Here is a 25,609-nt window from a genome sequence, read left to right as displayed (position 1 = left end):
AGACTCCAATATTAATTTTTTATTCTACAATGATAAAACTGGATGCAAGATCTCATCTCATTATCTCTAGCCGCTTTATCCTTCTACAGGGTCGCAGGCAAGCTGGAGCCTATCCCAGCTGACTACGGGCAAAAGGTGGGGTACACCCTGGACAAGTCGCCAGGTCATCACAGGGCTGACACATAGACACAGACAACCATTCACACTCACATCTATGGTCAATTTAGAGTCACCAGTTAGCCTAACCTGCATGTCTTTGGACTGTGGGGGAAACCGGAGCACCCGCAGGAAACCCACACGGACACAGGGAGAACATGCAAACTCCACACAGAAAGGCCCTCGCCGGCCCCGGGGCTCGAACCCAGGACCTTCTTGCTGTGAGGCGACAGCGCTAACCACTACACCACCGTGCCGCCCCTGGATGCAAGATAAACTAAATATAATAAATCTATGAAAATGGAACTTTGGCCTCAGTTTTGTATAAAATTAACTATTGTCACACAGTCTGTTTATGGGCTTTTTTTTCCACATGTATTGTTGCTCATTTATGCATTTAAATATATTGTAGAGTTTGTAATGTTAGAATAGAGTAAAGTAATGTTATTTGTGATAGTCTTACGATGGAGCAAGCAGGAAAAAAAAAAAGATGTTCACCTGTATGGCAACTGTCAGGTACACGAGGTAAGCGGATATAAATGCAGAAGTTTAATAATAAAACAGTGCAGTAAATATATACAGGTAGTCGTCGACTTACGACTGCATTTGGTTACGACTGACCGGTCATAAACCGATCTGGTCGTAAGTCGGCCTATGTTAAATGGACGTAAGTATATTGTGATGTGTAATGATATTGTAATCATCTTAAAGTCTTATTTTATCAACATTTTCTTATTTCATTACCTTGACTCATTACTTGGTTTAAGTCAAACACTGCATACTACACTGCGTACAGTACAATTCGTTTAATATGTGCAAAACAAAAAAAATGAAATACAGGTGTGAAAAATAGAAAACATTTTAGTTTGAAACATACCAAAATACAAATGTAAAATATAGCAAAATACACACTTTAGTGACTGCTGGCATCACTGGTACTTGGCTGTGGGTCGTCTAAGTCATCATCAGCTGTTGCAGCGCTCGGGCTGGCGGGAGCATTTGCTCGTTTCATAAACCAGGAGCTGGGACGGAAACTGTATGGCAGAGTGCGCGAGGGAGCGCGAGAGAGACTGCACATGTGCCTGGAGCTGGGGCGGAAACTGTATGACGGAGTGCGCGAGGGAGCACGAGAGAGACTGCGCATGTGCCTGGAGCTGGGGCTGAAACAGTTGTACGCGGCAAGAGGCGCTGCCGGGAGCTGGGGTGGAAACTGTCGTACGCTCAGCTAGCTCAGCTGGGAAATACTTGCCAGTCATAACCAGACAGTCATAAAGTCGATCGGTCGTAAGTCGCATAGGTCGTAAGTCGACGACTACTTGTACAGTGAACAAATATACACCAGCAAACAGTCCAAATCAGCAGGCAAAATCCAAAAACATGAAACAGGCAAAATGGTCAGGCAAAGCAAGAACGGAAACGAGAAACAGGCACAGGAATCAGGAACACAGGTGGAAAGGCTCAGTAATGCATACTGACATATCGTAATACTTCGCATTGATGGTGCATCAGCACAGTCCTTAAATAGGTGCATATAGCTCCTTAATTGAGTTCAGGTGCACGTTGTTAATGTTGCGCGTGCTGGAGTCCGCTCGAAGCACGCACAGCTCGGGGAGCACGCACCACAGCGCGCAGGGCTGACAGACCCCCCCCCCAAAAAAAGAGTTCCCTCCGGGAGCAAAAATCCATCATTCTTGGCTCCGGTGGTTTGATTAATCATACAATCATGCATACAATAATCATACAATCATGCATACAATACATATGCACACCAGTTCATCAAACACTGGTTTGATGAACTGGTGTGCATATGTATTGTATGTATGATTGTATGATTATTCGTTTGACCAGCAGGTGCTTCTAGTGAGCAAGTGAAGCTGGAAAGCTTCAGTGTTTCATGAAGCTTCATCTGGCCGTCAGTGCTATTTAGGTAACAGCACAACTCATGAATTGGATGTATTACAATTTATATATGAACTCATCAATATTCTTCACAAATGGGATAGGAATCCATCACAAACCAGCTTATGAATTTTAAACTGCACAAAATATTTAAACACTGAGCATTATGACTTCCATACCAAAATTGTGTTCTGCCTATATACACCTGATACTTCTAATGTTTAAAATTGCAAGACCATTACCACACACATCTAAAGAAATCATGCATGCAAAACTAGACAATTTATCACATGCATACAGAATTTATTCTGCATGATTTAACCTCTTAAGGCCTTGGGTGCTGGGAGGCGTGGCTCACCTCGACAGACATACCCAAAATGAATAAAGAATGGTTACAGAATTATCAGGTCAACATATATAATCTTGGTCTCTATGGACACATAACTCCTCAGAGAATATATTTCCAGTTTCAGTAATGTGACACTTAGTATGCTTAAGTAAATTGTGATAAACCAAAGGAGAAATTAATTTTTTTCCTTGCTTAAAGTACATTCTAGATTAGACAGTGGATAACACCATGATAGCAACATGCTGATGCACAAAGATTTTTTCATTCAGCAACTCTGACTACAACTGGATCAATAAAAACATCCATCCATCCATTACCTGTAGCCGCTTATCCTGTTCTACAGGGTCGCAGGCAAGCTGAAGCCTATCCCAGCTGACTATGGGTGAGAGGCAGGGTACACCCTGGACAAGTGGCCAGGTTATTGCAGGAAAAACAACTATTCATACTCACATCTACAGTCAATTTAGAGCTACCACTTAACCTAATCTGCATGTCATTAGGGTAAACCGGAGCACCCGGAGGAAACCCACGCAGACACGAGGAGAACATGCAAACTCCATACAGAAAGGCCCTTGCCGGCTGCTGGGCTTGAACCCAGGACCTTCTTGCTGTGAGGCAACAGTGCTAACCACTACAGCACCGTGCCACCCAATAAAAACATAGAAATACCAAAAAGTACATAGATACTACAAAGGTTTTACTAAGTATAGAACCAGGCATACTCTATTTGCCAACTTGAATACCCAGTGTCCCAAGTGTGCCCAGTGGATGTTTTTAACCTGTTGAAAGGGAATCTGACTATAAAATATGACTGATTATTCTACCATTCTCCAAAATCAATAAAGAAAAACCCACAATAATTTATAAAAATACAATATATTTTTATAAATTGTATTTTTGATACATTTATCTGCAGATGGAAAACAACTGATAGAAATATATGTTTGGCATGCTTGAAATTGGTTTGCTACTTGTTTTGGTTTGTTAAATCCTTGAGATTTATCTTCGCTCACACATTCTGCTCTCTGCTGTTGTTTACCATGTAATATCTTTGTGACAAAAGGTGATGTTTACCAGTAATGTCTTTCTTCTTTTCATAAGATTATGATCCTGATAGGTGATGTAATGGTACATAACGTCTCTCTACTTTCATAAAGTAGTGTAGTCTAAACCAGTGATGTAAATGGGTGATGAAGCATTACGTTATACGGTACATAGATAACTTAGCTTCATCAATTAAATCATCCAAATCACATAACTACAACACACTCTTGAATGTGAATATATACTCGTGTTTGTCCTACAATAAACTGAGAAACATCTCTGAGCTTCTGTGTCAGTGACTGACTGCTCCCAGATCGATCCATGAGGCAGAATCTCTTAGGCAGCAGGGGTCTATATTCCTTGATCATACTTTGTCAATTCAACCTCCTTCGGTACAGACAGATCAAAACCTAATAGTTTTCTGGGGGCTCATGTCTGGGATCTCCATGTGGAAGGTCAGAGATTTTTTTTTCCATTAAGTACATTGGATTGTTTTCTTCCATCTGGAGATCTGAAATCTGGTTATCCCAACTGCACACATGCGCACACTGTATAAATAGTCCTATGGTGTTTCCTAAGGCCAACTGGATGAAGTAGTTTTTGGTTCTCAGTCGTACACATGCATTGATCATATAAATAGTCCTATGGTGTTTCCTCGGGCCGACTGGATGGTAGTTTTCGGTTATCCCTTTCGCACACATATGTTGATCATATAAATAGTCCTATGGTGTTTCCTCAGGCCAACTAGAAGAGACTGTGATTTGATCGGTCTGATCTGATTTATTTTATTTATCCAAGTTATCCTTATCTCCGAGTACAACTATTTCTAAGGAATAAGGAGATCATTACTCAATATTCTAAAGCCGCCATATACTGTATAGATATGGTCTCAATGGTGTTTGCAGAGACAGGTTGAGAGGTCTATAGACTCTAACCTGAGAATAATTTCCCAAGATTATAATTTGTTGAAATTTTATCTGACAACAGGTGGCGTTTGGATCTTTGCAGTCAAACATGGCAACTGTGCAAGGGATGGACACCAAAAAAACCTTGTAAAAGCACTTATTTTAATTCTAACAACTCAAAGCATATCCATAATAAAAGTTTTCAAGGGGTATAGTTGTTTTTGTAAGGTTTGGCTACATCTTGAAGATATAAATGAACAATTTATCGCGATAACACATACATATAACAGCGCATCAATGGCTCATTCATCATTTTATGTGACATGCTTTTGTTCATTTTTATTCACTGAGAAAAGCAATCTTTTTAGATGGCAAGAATCACGTTGCAATGGCGGCGGCACGGTGGTGTAGTGGTTAGCGCTGTCGCCTCACAGCAAGAAGGTCCGGGTTTGAGCCCCGTGGCCGGCGAGGGCCTTTCTGTGTGGAGTTTGCATGTTCTCCCCGTGTCCGCATGGGTTTCTTCCGGGTGCTCCGGTTTCCCCCACAGTCCAAAGACATGCAGGTTAGGTTAACTGGTGACTCTAAATTGACCGTAGGTGTGAATGAGAGTGTGAATGGTTGTCTGTGTCTATGTGTCAGCCCTGTGATGACCTGGTGACTTGTCCAGGGTGTACCCCGCCTTTCGCCCATAGTCAGCTGGGATAGGCTCCAGCTTGCCTGCGACCCTGTAGAACAGGACAAAGCGGCTAGAGATAATGAGATGAGATGAGATGAGATGAGATGAGAGACGTTGCAATGGCAATGGGATTGTTTACTAGTATGCGTGTTGGTACTACATGCGTGTTATCTAGCTGAGTTAGATTTAAACTTCATAAAAGTGAAGTCTGTTGATTCGCGGATTTTGTTGCCAGTCAAAATCACATGGTTACAGAAAATTTCTGATTAGATTTTTAGGATGAGAAACCTTTATTTGTCACATATGCACACAGCTGATGGGGGGAAAGAGCTGAGAGGAGAAGGGAAGCCGATCTTCGTGGTGCTATCGCGGTAAATTGTTCACTTATATCTTCAAGATGTAGCCAAACCTTACAAAAACAACTATATACATTGAAAACTTTTCTTATGGAGCTGCTTTGACCTGTTAGAATTAAAATAAGTGCTTTTGCAAGGTTTTTTTGGTGCATATACCTTACGAAGTCACCATGTTGTTTGGCTGCGAAGATCCAAATGCCGTCTGTTAAAAGTCAATGCCTTCACAATAAAATCTTTTTTTTCCTGTAAAAATGAGTCTAAATTAAACTTCAAAAACTAATTTGACAATTCTTCTAGAAAAGGAAAAATATTAAGCACTATAAACTGCTGAAACTTTTGTTCCTGCCTTTGTTGAGGGTTTTGCTTACCTGAAAGCTTGCTCTCCAGTATGGGGTTGTTATGCAGTATCCAAGCATGTAACCTCTAGCTGTAAAGAGCCTATTTAGCCACTTTTATAAGCAAGGGCACAGCAGGTAGTTGAACCCCATTCCAGACAAGGGTCACTGTGTTGATTTAGGTGATGAGAACATGTTAGTGGTGTTATTTCATTGATATCAGGATGCAGTCACTCATTTTTGAGGCATTTGCCATGCTTGAAAATTAAGGAATTCTGGAGCATGCATCAGAAAAATAAAAAAAAAATTGACTTTGTACATGGGCCAGGAGCTCCATAATGCCCTTGAATGCAGGCAAAGGTCAGGATGAAGTTGCTCAGATGTGCACAAAATTTGGTATGGTCATTGCTCTCATCATGGCAGACAAAGTTCACTTGGTTATATGTGACTCTACTGAACAGGAATTTGACCATGTTGGATAGAATGTGTGAGTTTTAAATTTTCACATGATGTTTTGAGGGGCTTACAATGGCTGAAAACTCATGAAATTTCAAAAATACATTTGTGACTTCCGGTGATGCAAGCACCTGAGTAGCCACGTTTTGTTGGAGCTCTGGCACACTTATCCTACAATATTGGCATTTTTTTTTTATTCTTGGTGGCGTTAAATCTCACAAAAAATCAGAATGACTACTCCGGGTGATGTCCCTGGACTGATTCTTGAGCAAACCTGTGGGTAAAATGCCTCCTAAACAACTTTCGAAGAAGAAAGATATGCCTGTGGCCTCCCCCCAAGACGATGCTACGCTAGTGGCTAACACTAGCGTGGCACCTGATCCGGGTCTGACCAAAGCCCTTGAAGCGATGGCAGAGAATATTGCTATCATGATGGATGAAAAACTAGAAAAGATGCTGCACGATATCACCACAAATATTTCTCAGAGTTTGAAAGAAGTCACTGACCATGTCAGTGAGGCGGAACAGAGAATTTTAGTGGTGGAAAATGTGTCTATTGATGTTGATCAGCGCTTGCTTGCTATGGAAAAAACAGCAAAGGAGCTGACAGAGCGGCTTCAGGATTATGAGAATAGAGGTCGATGCAAAAACCTGAGGATTATTGGCCTGCAAGAGAAACTGGAGGGGACAAACCCAACAAAGTTTATGGAGTCCTGGATTCCCCAGCTCCTACAGCTAGACACCAAAGTGCGCCGTGTCAAGTTGGAAAGGGCGCACAGGCTCCCGGGTCCCCAAACCTCAAGATTTCCACACACAATGATAGTGAGGTTTCACAACTTCAGTGACCGTCAAAGGGTGATGGATGCGGCTAGACGACTCAAAGACATCCGACAGGACGGAGCGAAGATTCACTTCTTCCCTGACTTTGCTGCTGCTACACAGAAAAGACGACGCGAATATGACCACGTATGGAAGAAGCTCCAGAACATCGAGGGAGTTCGTTATGCCTTGATCTACCCCACTTCCCTCAGGATTACAGTAAATGACATGGTTAAAACTTTTCATTCTCCAGAAGAGGCTTCAGCATTTGTTGACTCTCTGTAACTGTCCTATGATGCGCAGATGAGGTGAGCCACTTTTTCTGTTAATTGTCGGGCGCTTCACTTGGAGGTTTCAGAGACTATGTTTTGCCGTAACTTCCTAATATGTTCCCCCGCAGAAAGACTCTTGATTCAGAGCGGGATATATCTTTCAGAAATAAATAAATAAATCTTAGTGGGTATTAGTATAGTCATCTAGAAATATACGGGCGGTATTCACCCATGCCGCACCCATTAATTACCTCCCGTGTAAATTACGTGACGCTTCACGGGGTATGTTTATGTTTATTTTTATGGAAGCTTGAGGCTCATAAGATGCTCTTAAGATAAGGGACTTGAGAGACAGGACTGAACATTTGGGGTTTTTTTTTTTTGGTGAGTTTTCCTTTATTCTTATTGTTTTTGATAGTATGATTATTTTAATTGCCATCAGGACCAGTGCCCTACCAATTGTGTTTTTTCTTTCTATTTTATTCGCTTTTCTTGTTGGATTTATATAATGGTTGTTATTATTATTGTTACTTATGAGTGGTAGGGATAGTGTCTGTCTATATTTTCAGCCACTGCTACTACAACTTACTGTGCCAGATAAGTAGGGAGTGTGCTTGCATTTAGCGTTAGGCAGGGGGTCCTCCACCTGAAAGGAGGGTTTGAACTTGCTCTCTGTGGTGTGATCTCAAGTTTAGAGGTTCCAGAACGGTTTATGAAGGACATAGTGTTAGTCTTTGTAAATAGTTTTGTCACAGGAATGGCCACTGTTTTGTTACATGTTATCAGCATGCTCAGTCCCGTTGGTATACTATTTATGCTGCCCAAAGACATGCTGGATGTGGGCTGTGGATAATGATAAATGTGTGACAGTGATGAGTAGCAACAATTTAAGATATGCTATGTATTTAATTTAACTATGAGTATTCCTAGTATTAAACTCTGTACTTGGAATGTACGGGGCATTCATCATCCAGTGAAGAGAAAGAAGATTCTCACCTTACTCAAAAAGGAAGGAGTGGAAATCGTCCTCCTACAGGAAACCCATTTGAAGGATCAAGAACATCTTAAACTTAAGCGGGAATGGGTTGGTCAGACTTTTTTCTCATCCCACACATCAAACAGCAGAGGGGTATGTATCCTGATAAATAAGAAATTGCCCTTTAAACTTGAATCTTGTGTTAAGGACAGTAGTGGACGATATATTATAATTAAGGGTCTGCTGTACGGGAAATGCATCTTAATTCTTAATGTTTATGCGCCTCCAAATCACCCTACTGATTTTGTCACAAAGGCATTCTTGGAGTTTGCTGAACTTGAAACTGAATGTTGTATTGTGGGTGGGGATTTTAACTGCCACCTTAACCTGCTTATTGACAGAATGCCTGCAGATCCTAAGGTCCCATCAAAAAGATCCAGGGCATTAATGGACACATGAGGAGTTTGGGTTTATTGTTGTATGGAGAGCTGTACATCCTACTTCTAAAGAGTTCACTTTTTTTTCCAATGCTTATAAGAGTAGTTCTAGAATAGATTATTTTTTCATCCCTAAGTTAATGCTTTCCTCTGTTGTGTCTTGCGATATAGGAACTATTTCTATTTCTGATCACAGCCCAATATTTTTACAGTTGCTCTTTACCGAGAAACAGTGCTCTTCTAATTCCTGGAGGTTCAATTCACACTTACTTAGTGATCCCAACTTCATTTCTTACTTTAAATCAGAATTTAACATATTTTACGAAATAAATAAAACCCCAGATATAACCCCATCAATATTATGGGAAACCTGTAAGGTTTATGCTAGAGGCCTTACTATCTCCTATGTTAGAAGTAAACAACATAAATCTTTAGAAGCCCAAAGAAAATTAGAAGGCACACTTGTTGATTTGGAGAAGACATATGCGAAATGCCCCCTCTGATATTAATATGAATGCAATGTTGGCTACAAGAGCATCTCTAAATTCTCTTCTTACTCATAGAGCTGAGCAGAGTATTCGATTCACTAAACAAAGATTATATGAGTATGGTAATAAACCAAGTAAGTATCTTGCAAGACTAGTGAACAAGAGGACTGAGACTCAGACAATTTCATCCATTAAAGACAAAAATGGACATAGTAAGTCTGACACCGTTAATATCTGTAAGGTTTGTAGGGAATTTTATAGCCAGTTATATAGCAGTGAAGAGCCCCTGGAAGCACAGGACTTGATTGATAGCTTTATGGCGAAGCTTACTTTACCTAAACTAACAGAGGAACAAAAACAGGGGCTAAATGGACCAATTATGAAGCAGGAGGTTCTAGAGGCATTGCAGACCTTACAATCAGGGAAGTCTCCAGGCCCAGACGGCTTTAGCAGTGAATTCTATAAAGATTTTAAATCAGAGCTTATGGGTCCTTTTTTGGAGATGCTGAACGAATCATTTAATAAAGGCTCTTTATCTAGATCCACTTACAGAGGCCAATATTAGCCTCATACTTAAAAAAGGAAAACCAGCTGATGAATGTCCTTCATATCAACCTATTAGTCTTCTAAATGTTGATTTTAAAATATTATCTAAAATATTAGCGCGGTGTCTTGAGAAGGTTTTGCCCTCCATTATCAACACTGATCACACAGGGTTCATTATTGGCAGGAACTCCTGTAACAATATGAGAAGGTTGTTAAATGTAATTCAGTTGTCGCATCAGCAGAAGTTGTCCAGTATGGTGATGAGTCTGGATGCTGAAAAAGTCTTTGATAGGGTTGAATGGCACTTTCTTTTTTCCACCTTAAATGCCTTTGGGCTTGGAGATGCTTTCAGCAGCTGGGTTAGGTTGTTATATAACAGACCGCTGGCTGCTGTTCGGATCAATGGCCAGCTTTCATCCTACTTTCCTTTGGGCAGGGGAACGAGACAGGGGTGCCCTTTATCCCCATTGTTGTTTGCTATAGTGATCAAGCCCCTTGCAGAAGCTATAAGGAATAGCCCAGATATTACTGGAATTTCACTTGGTGGGAAAAATCATAAAATAGCCTTATATGCAGATGATATATTGCTTTTTATAACTAATCCAACAAAATCTATACCAGCTGTTTTGGAGATAATAAATCAATTTAGTAAATTCTCAGGGTATAAAATAAATTTTTCTAAGTCTGAAGTCATGCCTCTAGGCAACTCTTCTCGGCCCATCTCGTCCATTTAAATGGTCACCCGCAGGTTTTACTTATCTTGGGATTTCCATCACCCCATCACTAGAAGCAATGTACAAGGCCAACTTTGAACCTCTGTTAAAGCATATGTGATGACCTGGACAGATGGATATCTCTTCCACTGTCAATGATGGGTAGAATTGCTTTACTCAAAATGAATATTCTACCAAGACTTCTTTATCACTTTCAAATGGTCCCTGTCTTATTTAACAATAAAACAATTAGAAGGGTAAATGGCTGGATCAGTTCATTTATATGGAACAGAAAGAAACCACGACTAAAAATGGCTAAGTTGCAAATGTCTGTAGAGCAGGGAGGCTTACCGTAGCTGTCCCAAATATTAGGCTCTATCAGCTAGCTGCACAGCTTCGGTACATAGCCGAGTGGATTAATAATGATCCAGAATCAGTGTGGTTAGATCTGGAATCGGTGAATGCGGGTAATGGCCTCTCAAGTCTTTTATTTGCCTTGGACTCAAAGAAAACTAAGAATGCTGGGGGCAATAACATCTTAATTACAACAAGTCTGCAAGCCTGGCAAGCAATAAGAAAGATGGAGGGTCGTTGTAAAACATTGTCCTCGCTAGCTCCGATATACAGGAACATGGATTTTGCCCCAGCCCGCTCAGACATGGGATTTAAGATGTGGGAGGAAAGGGGGATTTTTAACTCTAGGACATTTATTTGATAAAGGAGTGATGCTTACATTTGAACAAATCCGACAGAAATATGGTCTCCCCAGTAATCACTTCAGGTATCTCCAAATTCACAGCTTCATTCAGAATCAAAGCAGATATGATTTTGACTGTCAGACTTCACAGATGGAACGTTTACTTCTTGGTAGAGGCAAGAAAGCAGTTCTCGGTCGGGGATATGCTGAGCTCAACTCTGCTAGCAATATGAACTTAGAGTATCTTCGATGCAAATGGAATGCTGATTTCAATCTCACAATAGATGAATCTACATGGTTGGAAATATGGCGCTTAGCTAGAGAGATCTCCATATGTAACAGAACCAGAGAGACCAAGTTTAGAATATTACATCGCTTACAGATTACACCACAGCTCAGACACAGGATGAACTCAAGTTTGTCTGAAAAGTGTTCCAAATGTCAAGTAGAGGTGGGAAGTTATAGGCACTGTGTGTGGATATGTATCCATATTGAGGAGTACTGGGGTAAAATTGTTAGCAAACTTAATTTGATTTTTAATGTCCAGCTTGATGCTGATCCTCAGGTTCCACTTCTTGGCTTGCCCGGTCGTCATATTAAAGGGTCTCATCAAAGAAGGCTGCTCAGTATTCTCACATTTGCTGCTCGGAAAAATATGTTGCTTAGATGGATTGATAATGCTCCACCTACAATTAGGGGTTGGCACAAAGTGATATTTGACTTACTACCAATGGAATACCTAACATACAGATTCAAATGTATGGATGATTTTGGTAGGATTTGGACCCCTTTCTTTAAATATGCAAGTAAAAGACTCACAACCATTGTATTAAAAGGGATGATAGATGGCAATGAGGAAAGCTGGCTAACTGATGTTTTTGGGTCATAAGGTTGGACATTAATTTACTTATAATTATTTTTTTAAATTTATTCATTTAAAAAAAAACATAGCATTTTCTCTCTAAATTGACAGTTATTTTCTTTATTACTCTTCTTTCTTTGCAGATATGTATTTGCTGCATCGCTGTCAATTAATGCAATAGGACTGAGCGTTTCCTTATGTGTGATTGTGTATATATGTGTATGTACGTATACTTGGTTCCCACATCCTCCCAGTGATACTCTCACAGCTTATTAATATAGGGAGATGATTTTCTCTGAGTGTATCGTACTGTGTATATCACACAAGTAGTCAGAGATTTGTTTTTGTGGCCATGTTGTTTTGTTGTTTGTTGTCTGTGTTCATGTCAGAAAATGTAATAAAAATATTATTCAAAAAAAATAAATTTGTCTTAGCACAACTTTTGATTTCATATCGCAATTCAGCACAGACATGCTTCATTGGTTCCATAGCACCCCTTATGGTTTACATGCATATTTGATATCTTTAGAATGCTCAGACAGTAAGGAAGTTTGGCATACTTATCAGTGGTTGGGAAAATTTTATTATTCTTTGGTCATTTGTCTTGGGTGTGACCAGTGGAATCCATAACTCCCCCCTAACACCCAGATTGCGATCGGCAAACAACATAGTAGAGGCGAGATAAAGAGCATAAACGAAATAGGGCAAGCAAAGGTCAGGAAATCGAGAGGCAGACAGAAAGTACAAGGCTTAGTATGAACTGGATGAAACAGAATGATACTTTGGCCGAATCCCATTTCACCCCTTGGACCAACCCCTTGGCCCTTCCCCTCCATTTTGCGCGTTCACGTGAAGGGGTAGGGGTATCCCAATCCCAGTTAACGCGGAGGGGTAGGGGAAGGGGGAGGGCTTCTGTACCCCTCCAAACGGAGATTTTCCTGGAGCAGACTCCGAACGAAGGGGTTTGAGTGATTTCCCACAATGCCATGCGGATTTCAGCGAGATTTCATGCGGATTTCATAAAGATGGCGGTTCCCGCGGCAAAAGATTGTCATAAATGTATTTTCTCCATTATTTACGTGTTTTAAGTTGTTATCCAGAGGAAACACGCCGCTTGATTCGCTTTCGAGCTGAGAATGAGCAGCGATTTCTGAAATCCAAGCTGCTGCTAAAAAGCTTTGGGAGTGAGTATTGTTTTCGGTTGCTTTACTGGGTACGTTTTGTTCTGTTATTCTCGCTTTTATTGTTTACATGAGTGTTCTGACACCTCATTCTGTTGGATGTGGTGCACGAAGTGCCAAAGATATCCCATTCAGTGGTGTTAGTTAACAAATCACACCCTGCCAGCAGAGATCTCTGGCTCTGACTGTAGCGGCTGGTCGCAGCCAATGACGCATTTGGTCGCGTTTTGCTAACGTAAACGCTGACGGAGGTACGCGATGACGTATGCGATCGTTGAAGGGCTATCCCAATACGTAAGGGTTGAATTTCAAGCCCTATCCCTTGTAGCTCAGTTTCAAGGGGAAGGGCCAAGGGGAAGGCGGAGGGGAAGGGGGAGGGGTAGAAATTAGAATTGGGATTGGGCCTTGTACTGGAGCTGTGAGAGAGAGTGATTTAAGTAGGGAGAGAGGTAATTAGGGAGATGAGTGGCAGCTGTAATCAATTGAGGTATTTCACCTGACGTCACAGGGTCACGTGACGCCCTGGTGTCCGCCATTTTGAACGTCAAGCTACATACTAACGCTGCAGACAGAGAGGGAGAACCGGCTTGAAAAAAAACGTGTTACAGACACCTAGAATAGATTAATTTGTCAGTAAGCACTCTATAAATAACCATGGTGTTTGCTTGTTGTGCTGTGGGCTGCCACAACAGACAGGGACAGCGTGCAGGACGCTCCTTTTACCGGTTTCTAGTGATGGGAATTTCGGCTCTTTTTCGGGAGCCGGCTCTTTTGGCTCTTCTTACTATAAGGAGCCGGCTCTTTCGGCTCCCAAGATTTTATTTTTGATTTAATTGCTGCAATTAACTAGTTAATTAATTACATTATTTATATTTTATCAATAGGATGTTTTCCATTTTATTTTTTAGTTTTTGTAGCCATTGTAAACCTTTGTAAAGTATAGCAGTGTAACAATGTTCTAGCTATAGAAATAAAACTTACTTACCAATTAATAAATTATTTTCTCACAAACATAATGCAAAACTGTGTTATATTACCAATATAAAATACACAGCTGATTTTCCCCTCCTCAGGTGCCTCACAGACTCCTCTCCCCTGCGCTCCACAGCTTTAAGCATTACACCAATTTTCGTATTTTCGCAGCTGTGAATGACATCAACCAAAAAAAGTAGGCGTACACCATGCTACTTTTATTCCTTTGAATGGTAATAGACAACACAAAGACGCAATCGGACAGCAACTTTTTTGTGAAAGTCTCTCTCTCTGAGGCACCTACGGACAAAAAACTAATTCGGCTCCCCAACTCGGCTCCCACCGAAGAGCCGGCTCCCGTCGTTCACTTCAAAGAGCCGGCTCTTTGAACCGGATCGTTCGCGACCGACACATCACTACCGGTTTACTACTGACCCAGACAAGAGGGATTACAGCTGTGAAGAGACAGGATTGGGAGCCAACAGAGTACTCCAGACTTTGCAGTGATCATTTCATTTCAGGTTAGTTTATCAATTAACGCAATTTTGATAAAATATATAGCAAAAAGTAAATGGGTTAGTGTTTGTTAACCCATCTGAGCAGTGAAACAAGGCAGTGTTAATTTGTCTAGGGTTGCATGTAGCAGACATCAGACATAAAACGCAATAATAGAGGCTAGAAAGAAACGGGACACAGAAATAAACAGGGAAATTAAGTAAAAAGAAAGAAAGAGGAAAAAAAAAGAAAAAAAAAAGAGCGCGGATCTCCAAACACATGAGAAGCCTATCTTACGCACATATCACGCGGACTCCACACCTCCACACACGCATCACGTCTGAAGTCATAACTCATCAGGGGAAATCGTGTCCGCATTGGCATGTTCAAAAAACAACCTCGCGTCAACAATGATACCACACGCAAGAAAAAAAAAAACAGGCTACTCAACAACCAACCTGGCAGCAGCAGTCGTTGTCATGTAAACACAACACTTCGGATATGCAAATGCTTCCCGTTACACACGATTGCTATGTCAATAAACATCATTTTGCCAATATTTTAGAGACCCCCCAACATTTCCCAAATCATGTTTTCAAAGGATCTCATGTCTGTTTCAGGGGATCTCGGATCCCCCAAGTAACAAGACAGTGTTGTGAACATAGCCTACCTTGTACCGTTTCAAACTGCTGGGGTCATCCTTCATCAAACTGTTGACTTCTGTCGACAACCTTGGCTCCATACCAAGGCTGGGTACAGTGTTTGTGATAAAAGACAGATCCAATTTAACACGAATCACAGCTTACTTTCTTGTTAAAATGTGCAAAGGTCTCCACCATCTCATACCGCCTTGCACTGAAGGACTTAAGCGTGCTGTCCAAAATGGCTGCATCACGTGACTTGGTCACGTGGGTGAAATACCTCAATAGTCTGGTGACAGAGGGCGCTGTGGTTCTTGGGGATTGTAGTTCAGAGTGTCCATGTTTGTAGTTTGGATGTTCTCAGCAGGTTTACTGACAGACCCCCCCCAAGGAGCTCCCTCTGGGAGCTATATTCTTTCGAGGACGCCCCCTACCTCTAGGTGCTGGTTTGTCTGGGTGTAGAGCATGGAATTCTTGCTTGAGAGGTGGGTCTAGAATGTCCTTGATGGAAACCCAGCTTTGTTCTTTGGGTCCATAACCCTCCCAATCTACCAGGTATTCGACTTGCCCTGTTCTACATCTAGAGTTGAGAATCTTATTTACCGGGTAGATGGGTTCACCCTCTAAGTAGTGCTCTGGGTGTTCCTGAACCGGTGCATTTTCGGCAAGAGGGCCCAAGATGGCCAGCTTTAAATTGGAGACATGGAACGTGGGAGATAACCTGCTGTGAGGGGGGAATTGTAAGCGGTAAGAGACTTCATTAATGTGATGCAGTACCTTGAATGTCCCAATGTAATGTGGCTGAAGTTTTCTGCAGGTGTTGGGCTCTGAGATTTCTTGTGGCCACCCATACTCTGTTACCCAGGGAAAAGTTTGGATTGTCTCCTCTGCGTTTGGCCACATATTCTTTATACTTGCCATTTATTGTCTCCAAACATTGGTGCACCTCCTCCCATACTGTCTGACTGCATGCAAACCAGTTTTCCACAGCCTGTACCTGGCTTGGCATATCATCCCAGGGGAACAAGGGCAGTTGATAGCTGAGTATGCACTGAAAGTGTTAATTGTGTTGCAGAATGTCTGAGGGAGTTTTGTGCATACTCGGCCCATGGGGGAAAGCATGCCCAGTCCCCCTGGTTACGCATGCAGAAGATCCTCAGGAAGCAGCTGATTTCCTGGTTGGCTCTCTCAACTTGGCCATTTGATTGAGGATGGTAGCCAGATGTAAGGCTCACTGATACCCCTAACCTTTCCATGAAGCAGGTCCAGAAACATGAAATGAACTGAGAGCCCTGGTCACTGACTATATCCTCGGGGATACCATAGTATCTAAATACTTGCTGGGAAAGTAGTTCTGCTGTTTGGGATGCCGTTGGGATGCCAGGTAAGGGGATGAGCTTAAGAGCTTTAGAGAAGCGGTCAATAGTTATCATAATGGTAGTGTTAACCTTCTGAGGGAGGGAGGTCAGTGATGAAGTCAATGGCTATATGGGACCAGGGTCTCTGAGGAATAGGGAGGGGGCATAGTTTGCTGGTGGGAGGGGGTCTAGGAACCTTTGCTTGGGCACAAATAGAACATGATGCGATGAACTGGTTAATCTCAGTGAGCATGTTCTCCCACCAATACTTATTCTTCAGCATTTGAAGAGTACATTAACTGCCAGGATGCCCCATGGGCCCATGGGATGAGCCAGCCTTGAAGCTGCTTAGGCACATAGAATAGGCCAGGTGGGAGGTTAGTGGGGAGAGTTTGCGGTTGAGAACTTCTTATCTCTCTGTCTACAGTGGTGCTTGAAAGTTTGTGAACCCTTTCGAATTTTCTATATTTCTGCATAAATATGACCTAAAACAAAAGATTTTCACACAAGTCCTAAAAGTAGATAAAGAGAACCCAGTTAAACAAATGAGACAAATTGTATATGTGGTCATTTATTTATTGAAGAAAACGATCCAATATTACATATCTGTGAGTGGCAAAAGTACGTGAACCTTTGCTTTCAGTATCTGGTGTGACCCCCTTGTGCAACAATAACTGCAACTAAATGTTTCCAGTAACTGTTGATCAGTCCTGCACACCAGCTTGGAGGAATTTTAGCCCATTCCTCCATACAGAACAGCTTCAACTCTGGGATGTTGGTGGGTTTCCTCACATGAATTGCTCACTTCAGGTCCTTCCATTCATTCATTCATTCATTATCTCTAGCCGCTTTATCCTTCTACAGGGTCGCAGGCAAGCTGGAGCCTATCCCAGCTGACTACGGGCGAGAGGCGGGGTACACCCTGGACAAGTCGCCAGGTCATCACAGGGCTGACACATAGACACAGACAACCATTCACACTCACACCTACGGTCAATTTAGAGTCACCAGTTAACCTAACCTGCATGTCTTTGGACTGTGGGGGAAACCGGAGCACCCGGAGGAAACCCACGCGGACACGGGGAGAACATGCAAACTCCGCACAGAAAGGCCCTCGCCGGCCCCGGGGCTCGAACCCAGGACCTTCTTGCTGTGAGGCGACAGCGCTAACCACTACACCACCGTGCCGCCTAGGTCCTTCCACATCATTTCAATTGGATTAAGGTCAGGACTTTGACTTGGCCATTCCAAAACATTAAATGTATTCTTCTTTAACCACTCTTTGGTAGAACAACTTGTGTGCTTAGGGTCGTTGTCTTGCTGCATGACTCACCTTTGCTTGAGATTCAGTTCATGGACAGACGTCCTGACATTTTCCTTTAGAATTCGCTGGTATAATTCAGAATTCATTGTTCCATCAATGATGGCAAGCCATCCTGGCCCAGATGCAGCAAAACATCCCCAAACCATGATACTACCAACATTATGTTTCACAGATGGAATAAGGTTCTCATGCTGGAATGCAGTCTTTTCCTTTCTCCAAACATAACGCTTCTCATTTAAACCAAAAAGTTCTATTTTGGTCTCATCCGTCCACAAAACATTTTTTCCAATAGCCTTCTGGCTTGTCCACATGATCTTTAGCAAACTGCAGATGAGCAGCAATGTTCTTTTTGGAGAGCAGTGACTTTCTCCTTGTAACCCTACAGTACCATGCACACCACTGTTGTTCAGTGTTCTCCTGATGGTGGAAACATGAACATTAACAGTAGCCAATGTGAGACAGGCCTTCAGTTGTTTAGAAGTTACCTTGGGGTCCTTTGTGACCTCACTGACTATTACACGCCTTGCTCTTGGAGTGATCTTTGTTGGTCAATCACTCCTGGGGAGGGTAACAATGGTCTTGAATTTCCTTCACTTGTACACAATCTGTCTGACTGTGGATTGGTGGAGTCCAAACTCTTTAGAGATGGTTTTGTAATCTTTTCCAGCCTGATGAGCATCAACAACGCTTTTTCTGAGGTCTTCAGAAATCTCCTTTGTTCGTGACATGATACACTTCCACAAACGTGTTGTGAAGATCAGACTTTGATAAATCCCTGTTCTTTAAATAAAACAGGGTGCCCACTCATACTTGATTGTCATCCCATTGATTGAAAACACCGGAATCTGTCACCTAAAAATTAACTGCTAATCCTAGAGCTTCACATACTTTTGCCACTCATAGATATGTAATATTGGATCATTTTCCTCGATAAATAAATAACCAAGTATAATATTTTTGTCTTATTTGTTTAACTGGGTTCTTTTTATCTACTTTTAGGACTTGTGTGAAAATCTAATGATGTTTTAGGTCATTATTTATGCAGAAATATAGAACATTCTAAAGGGTTCACAAACTTTCAAGCACCACTGTAGATCAGGGTTAGGTTATCTCATCTCATCTCATTATCTCTAGCCGCTTTATCCTTCTACAGGGTCGCAGGCAAGCTGGAGCCTATCCCAGCTGACTACGGGCGAAAGGCGGGGTACACCCTGGACAAGTCACCAGGTCATCACAGGGCTGACACATAGACACAGACAACCATTCACACTCACACCTACGGTCAATTTAGAGTCACCAGTTAACCTAACCTGCATGTCTTTGGACTGTGGGGGAAACCGGAGCACCCGGAGAAAACCCACGCGGACACGGGGAGAACATGCAAACTCCACACAGAAAGGCCCTTGCCGGCCCCAGGGCTCGAACCCAGGACCTTCTTGCTGTGAGGCAACAGCGCTAACCACTACACCACCGTGCCGCCGGGTTGGGTTATATTAAAAAAAAAAACTTTGAATATCCAACAGAGCACCATTAAACCCATGAGAGCAAAATGGAAAGAATATGGCACCACTACAAACCTGACAAGAGAAGGCCACCCACCAAAACTCTCAGAACAGGCAAGGAGGGCATTAATTAGAGATGCAACAAAACCACCAAAGATAACAACTGTAAAGATCCACAGTGGAGATGGGAATATCTCTCCATAGGACCACTTTAAGCTGTACATTCCACAATGCGGGCTTCATAGAACAGTGGCCAGAAAAAAAGCCATTGCTTAAAGAAAAAAAAAAAGAACATACCCGTACATTTGGAGTTTGCCCAACAGCATGTGGCAGACTCCCCAAACACATGGAAGAAGATTCCCTGGTTAGATGAGACTATAATTGAACTTCTTGGCCATCATGGGAGAAACCATGTGTGGCACAAACAACACTTCCCATCACCCTGAGAACACGATTCTTACAGTGAAGCATGGTGGTGGCATCATCATGCTGTGGGGATTTTTTCATGTGCAGGGACAGAAAAGCTGGTCAGGACTGAAGGAAAGATGGATGGCACTAAATACCGTACAGGGCCATTCTGGAGGAAAACCTGTTTGAGTCGGCCAGAGGTTTGAGACTGGGAAAAAGGCTCACATTCCAGCAGGACAATGACCCTAAACATACTGCTAAAGCTACACTGGAGTGGTTTAAAGGGAAACATTTAAATGTCTTGGAACGGCCTAGTCAAAGCCCAGACCTCAATCCAACTGAGAATCTGTGGTGCAACTTTAAGATTCCTGTACACCAATGCAACCCATCTAACTTGAAGGAGTTGGAGCAGTTTTGCCTTGAGGAATAGGTAAAAATCCCAGTGGCTAGATGGGCTAAGCTAATAGAGACATACCCCAAGATACTTGCAGCTGTAATTGCAGCAAAAGTTGGCTCTACAAAACATTGACTTTGGGGTAGTGAATACCTATGCACACTCCAGATTTCTGTTTTTTCATCTTAATTATTGTTTGTCACACAATAAAAAAAAAAAAAAAGTCATCTTTATAGTGGTAGGCATGTTGTGTAAATCAAATGGTGCTAACCCACAAAAATCCATTTTAATTCCAGCTTGTAATGCGACAAAACAGGACAAACACCAATGGGGATGAATATTCTTGCAAGACACTGTACATATGAAATGATCAATATTCTTCACAAGTGCGATAATAATGCATCACAAACCAGCTCATGAAGTTTAAATTGTACAAAATATTTAGACATTGGGTATTATGACTTGCACACCAAAACTGCGTTCTGCCTATATACCAGTCTTCCCTATACAAAAACTTCTAATGTTTAAAAACTTATGACCTTTACCACAGACAAGTTGAAGATCCCTTGAGCTGTACTGAAGAAAAACATTTTTACAAAGGATATTTCATAAACTGGTGTTTTTATGTTGGTTGAGTGCTTTCTAACATTTCTTCCAGCTGAGACCTGATGACATCAAACCATTTAGTAAGAACTCATGCCCTGTGAATCATTCTCATCTTCACAGAGACCACTCCTATCAGGATAGAAATACTTCATCAATGGCTAAAGGTGTGCAGTCAGAATAACTTTGATTTGATTTGCAGTAACTCTTCTAATAGACCAAACCATGTTATCAAATTAACGGAAATGTCTTCCAAAACAAAAAAAGAGCCCATATTTTTTCTGTCAACTGTCTGCATTTTCAATTTGAAAGACTCCACTACATTTTTTTTCTACATAAGGACTTAAACCCATCAACATCAGCACTGCACAGAAGCTATACCAAGTGAGCTGAGGTCCTCAGGCAAAGTAGAGGGTGTTTCCCCCCCAGTTTTTGTGTGGTTTTACATAAAGAGCTGATATAATTGCTTTGTTCCAAAACATCTGCAAAATTGTCCCTCCTCATTTTCACTCAGTTCCTCTTCCTCTATGAAGGCTAGCTATTTCATCACAAAACATGCTGACTGACCTTTTCTTACAGGTTTTTAATTTCTTTTGTTCAGTCTTGCTAAAGGGCTTTAAACAAATGCAACATCCCAAATCACATCATTAGACCGGAGTCTGTTTAATTAAACCCCAAGGCAATGCCAACAATAGCCATTATGAATCTCTCCTTCATTATGTTTTAATTAGTCCCACAGACCCTCCAGTTTTAGACACCTTCCACATCTCCATTGCCTTTCATAAAGTTTACGAATGCATCAAATGTCACATAAGAACAAAAAAATTTGTCTTGGAAAAAAAAATTAGAAAATGCATACACAACACTGCCCTCCCCGATTACACAAAATGCCATCCCAACAAATTTCCATATAGTTGGACAAAGCAAACTGCAAAATGGAAATTACAAATGAAGCAACGTGAATTAACTTTGTGTGTTTGAATTTTGGGTACAAGTTTAACCAGAAATTTTGGGAAAGACAAAAGCTAGTGTGCTCATTTCTTACATTCAAGTACATATGCTCAAAAATGCTTTTCCAATATGAGGGGCTAAAACTTTGTCAGGCACAATAGAAGACATCTTGAGAGTCCACAGTTGTTGTGATGAAACAAATCATGCCACAGTCAAGGTTGAAATGTTTGTTTTCTGCAACAAGCTTATTGATACAAGTAAACAAACAACTTGTGACAAAAGAGGCTTGAAGCCTTTCATGCATCGTGTTGACATTTGCTGAGAGTTTATTTAAGACAGACCCTAGCAAAATATAACGGTCCATACCATTTCGTGGCAAACGACACGGTTACTCCAGTGTAACATAAAACATTATCATTATTTCTGTCTCTTAATCCAAAATAGCTCACACGGATAGACGTTTGTCAAATTTCTTGAAACCAAAAGAGCTGGCAGACATTAATATTCAAATTATCAAAAATTTCCACATTTAAAATTAGTCGTTTTTTGAATGACTACTGGATGTCATACAGTAACTGTCCTAAACTGAATAAAATTATCAAATGAGGTATACAGGGCAGGGCGGCACGGTGGTGTAGTGGTTAGCACTGTCACCTCACAGCAAGAAGGTCCGGGGTTCGAGCCCAGCGGCCGACGAGGGCCTTTCAGTGTGGAGTTTGCATGTTCTCCCCGTGTCCACGTGGGTTTCCTTCGGGTGCTCCGGTTTCCCCCAAAGGCATGCAGGTTAGGCTAATTGGTGGCTCTAAATTGACTGTAGGTGTGAATGTGAGTGTTTATGGTTGTTTGTGTCTATATGCAAGCCCTGCGATGACCTGGCGACTTGTCCAGGGTGTACCCCGCCTCCCGCCCATAGTCAGCTGGGATAGGCTCCAGCTTGCTGTAGGACAGGATAAGCGGTTACAGATAATGGATGGATGGGATACAGTGCCTTGCAAAAGTATTCATCCCCCTTGGTGTTTGTCCTGTTTTGTTGCATTATGAGCTGGAATTAAAATGGATTTTTTGGGGGGAAGCACCATTTGACTTACACAACATGCCTACCACTTTAAAAGTGCACTTTTTTTTTTATTGTGACACAAACAATAAGATGAAAAAACAGAAATCTGCATAGGTATTCACCCCCTTTCTTATGAAATGCCTAAATAAGAGCTGGTCCAACCAATTCACTTCATAAAATCACATAATTAGTTGATTAAGATCCACCTGTGTCACATGATCTATCACATGATGTCTGTATAAATCAACCTGTTCTGGAAGGACCCTGACTCTGCAACACTACTAAGCAAGCAACATGAGAACCAAGGAGCCTCCAAACAGATCAGAGGCAAAATTGTGGAGAAGTATAGATCAGGGTTGGGTTTTTTATATATATATATATATATATATATATATATATATATATATATATATATATATATATATATACCAAACTTTGAATATCCCAGGGAACATCATTAAATCCATTATAGCAAAATGGAAAGAACATGGCACTATTACAAACCTGACAAGAGAAAGTTGCCCACCAAAACTCACAGACTGGGCAAGGAGGGCATTAATCAGAGATGCAACAAAGACACCAAAGATAACACTGAAGGAGCTGCAAAGATCCACAGCGGAGATGGGAGTATCTGTCCATAGGACCACTTTAAGCTATACACTAGGGTTATGACTGTGAAAGTGTTTTCAAAATTTCTACTTTCCTGATGTTGCATTTGGTGAACTTTTACTCATATATTACTTTTTTGAAGTTATTTTTATTGGGTCATGCAAAAACCTCCCGCACCCAACATCACCTCACTTTTGATAAATACATGTATATTAAATAAATAAATCATGATTATAAAATAAATTCATTGAAAGATGTGTAAAGTACTTTTATATAACAATAAATTGCTTAACAATTGTTGTAATAATAATTATAATTGTTAGTATTAATTAACAATTATAATTATTATTACAACAATTGTTAAGCAATTTATTGTTATATAAAAGTACTTTACACGCCTTTCAATGAATTTATTTTATAATCATGATTTATTTATTTAATATACATGTATTTATCAAAAGTGAGGTGATGTTGGGTGCGGGAGGTTTTTGCATGACCCAATAAAAATAACTTCAAAAAAGTAATATATGAGTAAAAGTTCACCAAATGCAACATCAGGAAAGTAGAAATTTTGAAAACACTTTCACAGTCATAACCTTACTATACACCCCACAGAGTGGGGCTTTATGGAAGAGTGGCCAGAAAAAAAGCCATTGCTGAAGAAAACATGTTTGGAGTTTGCCCAGCAACATGTGGCAGACTCCCCAAACACATGGAAGAAGATTCTCTGGTCAAATGATACAAAAATGTAACTTTTTGGCCATCATGGGAAATGCCATGTGTGGCGCAAACCCAACACCCTGAGAACACCATCCCTACAATGAAGTATGGTGGTGGCAGCATCATGCTGTGGGGATGTTTTTCATCTGCAGTGACAGGAAAGCTGGTCAGGACTGAAGGAAAGATGGACAGCACTAAATGCAGGGCAATTCTGGAGGAAAACCTGTTTGAGTCAGCCAGAGGTTCGAGACTGGGATGAAGGTTCATGGTCCAGCAGGACAATGGCCCTAAAGATACTGTGAAAGTGACACTGGAGTGGTTTAAAGGGAAACATTTAAAATGTCTTGGAATGGCCTAATCAAAGCCCAGACCTCAATCTAATTGAGAATCTGCAGCATAACTTGAAGATCACCAACACAACCCAAATAACTTGAAAGAGTTGGAGCAGTTTTGCCTTGAGGAATGGACAAAAATCCCAGTGACTAGATGTGCTAAGCTGATAGAGACATACCCCAAGAGGCTTGCAGCTAGTAATTGTAGCAAAAGGTGGCTTGACAAAGTATTGACTTTTGGGGATGAATACCTATGCACACTCCAGATTTCTGTTTTTTCATCTTATTGTTTGTCACAATAAAAAAAAAATAATGTGCACCTTTAAAGTGGTAGGTATGTTGTGTAAATCAAATGGTGCTAAACCCCCAAAAATCCATTTTAATACCAGCTCGTAACGTGACAAAACAGGACAAACACTAAGGGGGATGAATACTTTTGCAAGGCACTGTACATCAGTCCATAATCTATACTGCTTACCCACCAGGGTTGCGGGGAAGCTGGAGCCAATCTCATCTGACTTTGGGAGAGAGGTGGGGTACACCCTGGGTCACCAAGCTATCACAGGGACAAGAGAGAGATGAACATTTGCTAATGGTTAATGAACTTATTACTGATCAGGAGTTTAATGTACTTTGTTTAACTGAAACATGGATTAAGCCAAATGAATATATAGCATTAAATGAAGCTAGTCCTCCTGGATACAGTTATATACACCAGCCCCGTCTAACTGGCAGAGGAGAAGGCGTCGCGGTTATTTATAATGATTATCTAGGTGTAACACAAAAACCTGGTTATAAATTTAATACAATTGAAGTTCTTCATACTAATATAATGTATGTAGCCTCGAAAAATAGGTCTACCCAGTTAATTCCGTTACTTATTATTTACAGGCCCCCGGAGCCATATTCTGAGTTTCTTTCTGAATTTGCAGATTTTATCTTAGATTTCGTTATTTCCTTAGACAAAGCTTTAGTTGTCGGAGATTTTAATATTCACTTCGATAACCCAGAAGACCCTTTGAAAACAGTGTTTGTGTCCATTTTAGATTCAGTAGGGATTAATCAGAATGTCATAG

This window comes from Neoarius graeffei, chromosome 7, assembly GCF_027579695.1.
Source record: "Neoarius graeffei isolate fNeoGra1 chromosome 7, fNeoGra1.pri, whole genome shotgun sequence".
In the NCBI taxonomy this organism is placed as follows: Eukaryota; Metazoa; Chordata; class Actinopteri; order Siluriformes; family Ariidae; genus Neoarius; species Neoarius graeffei.
This window is presented reverse-complemented; position numbering follows the sequence as displayed.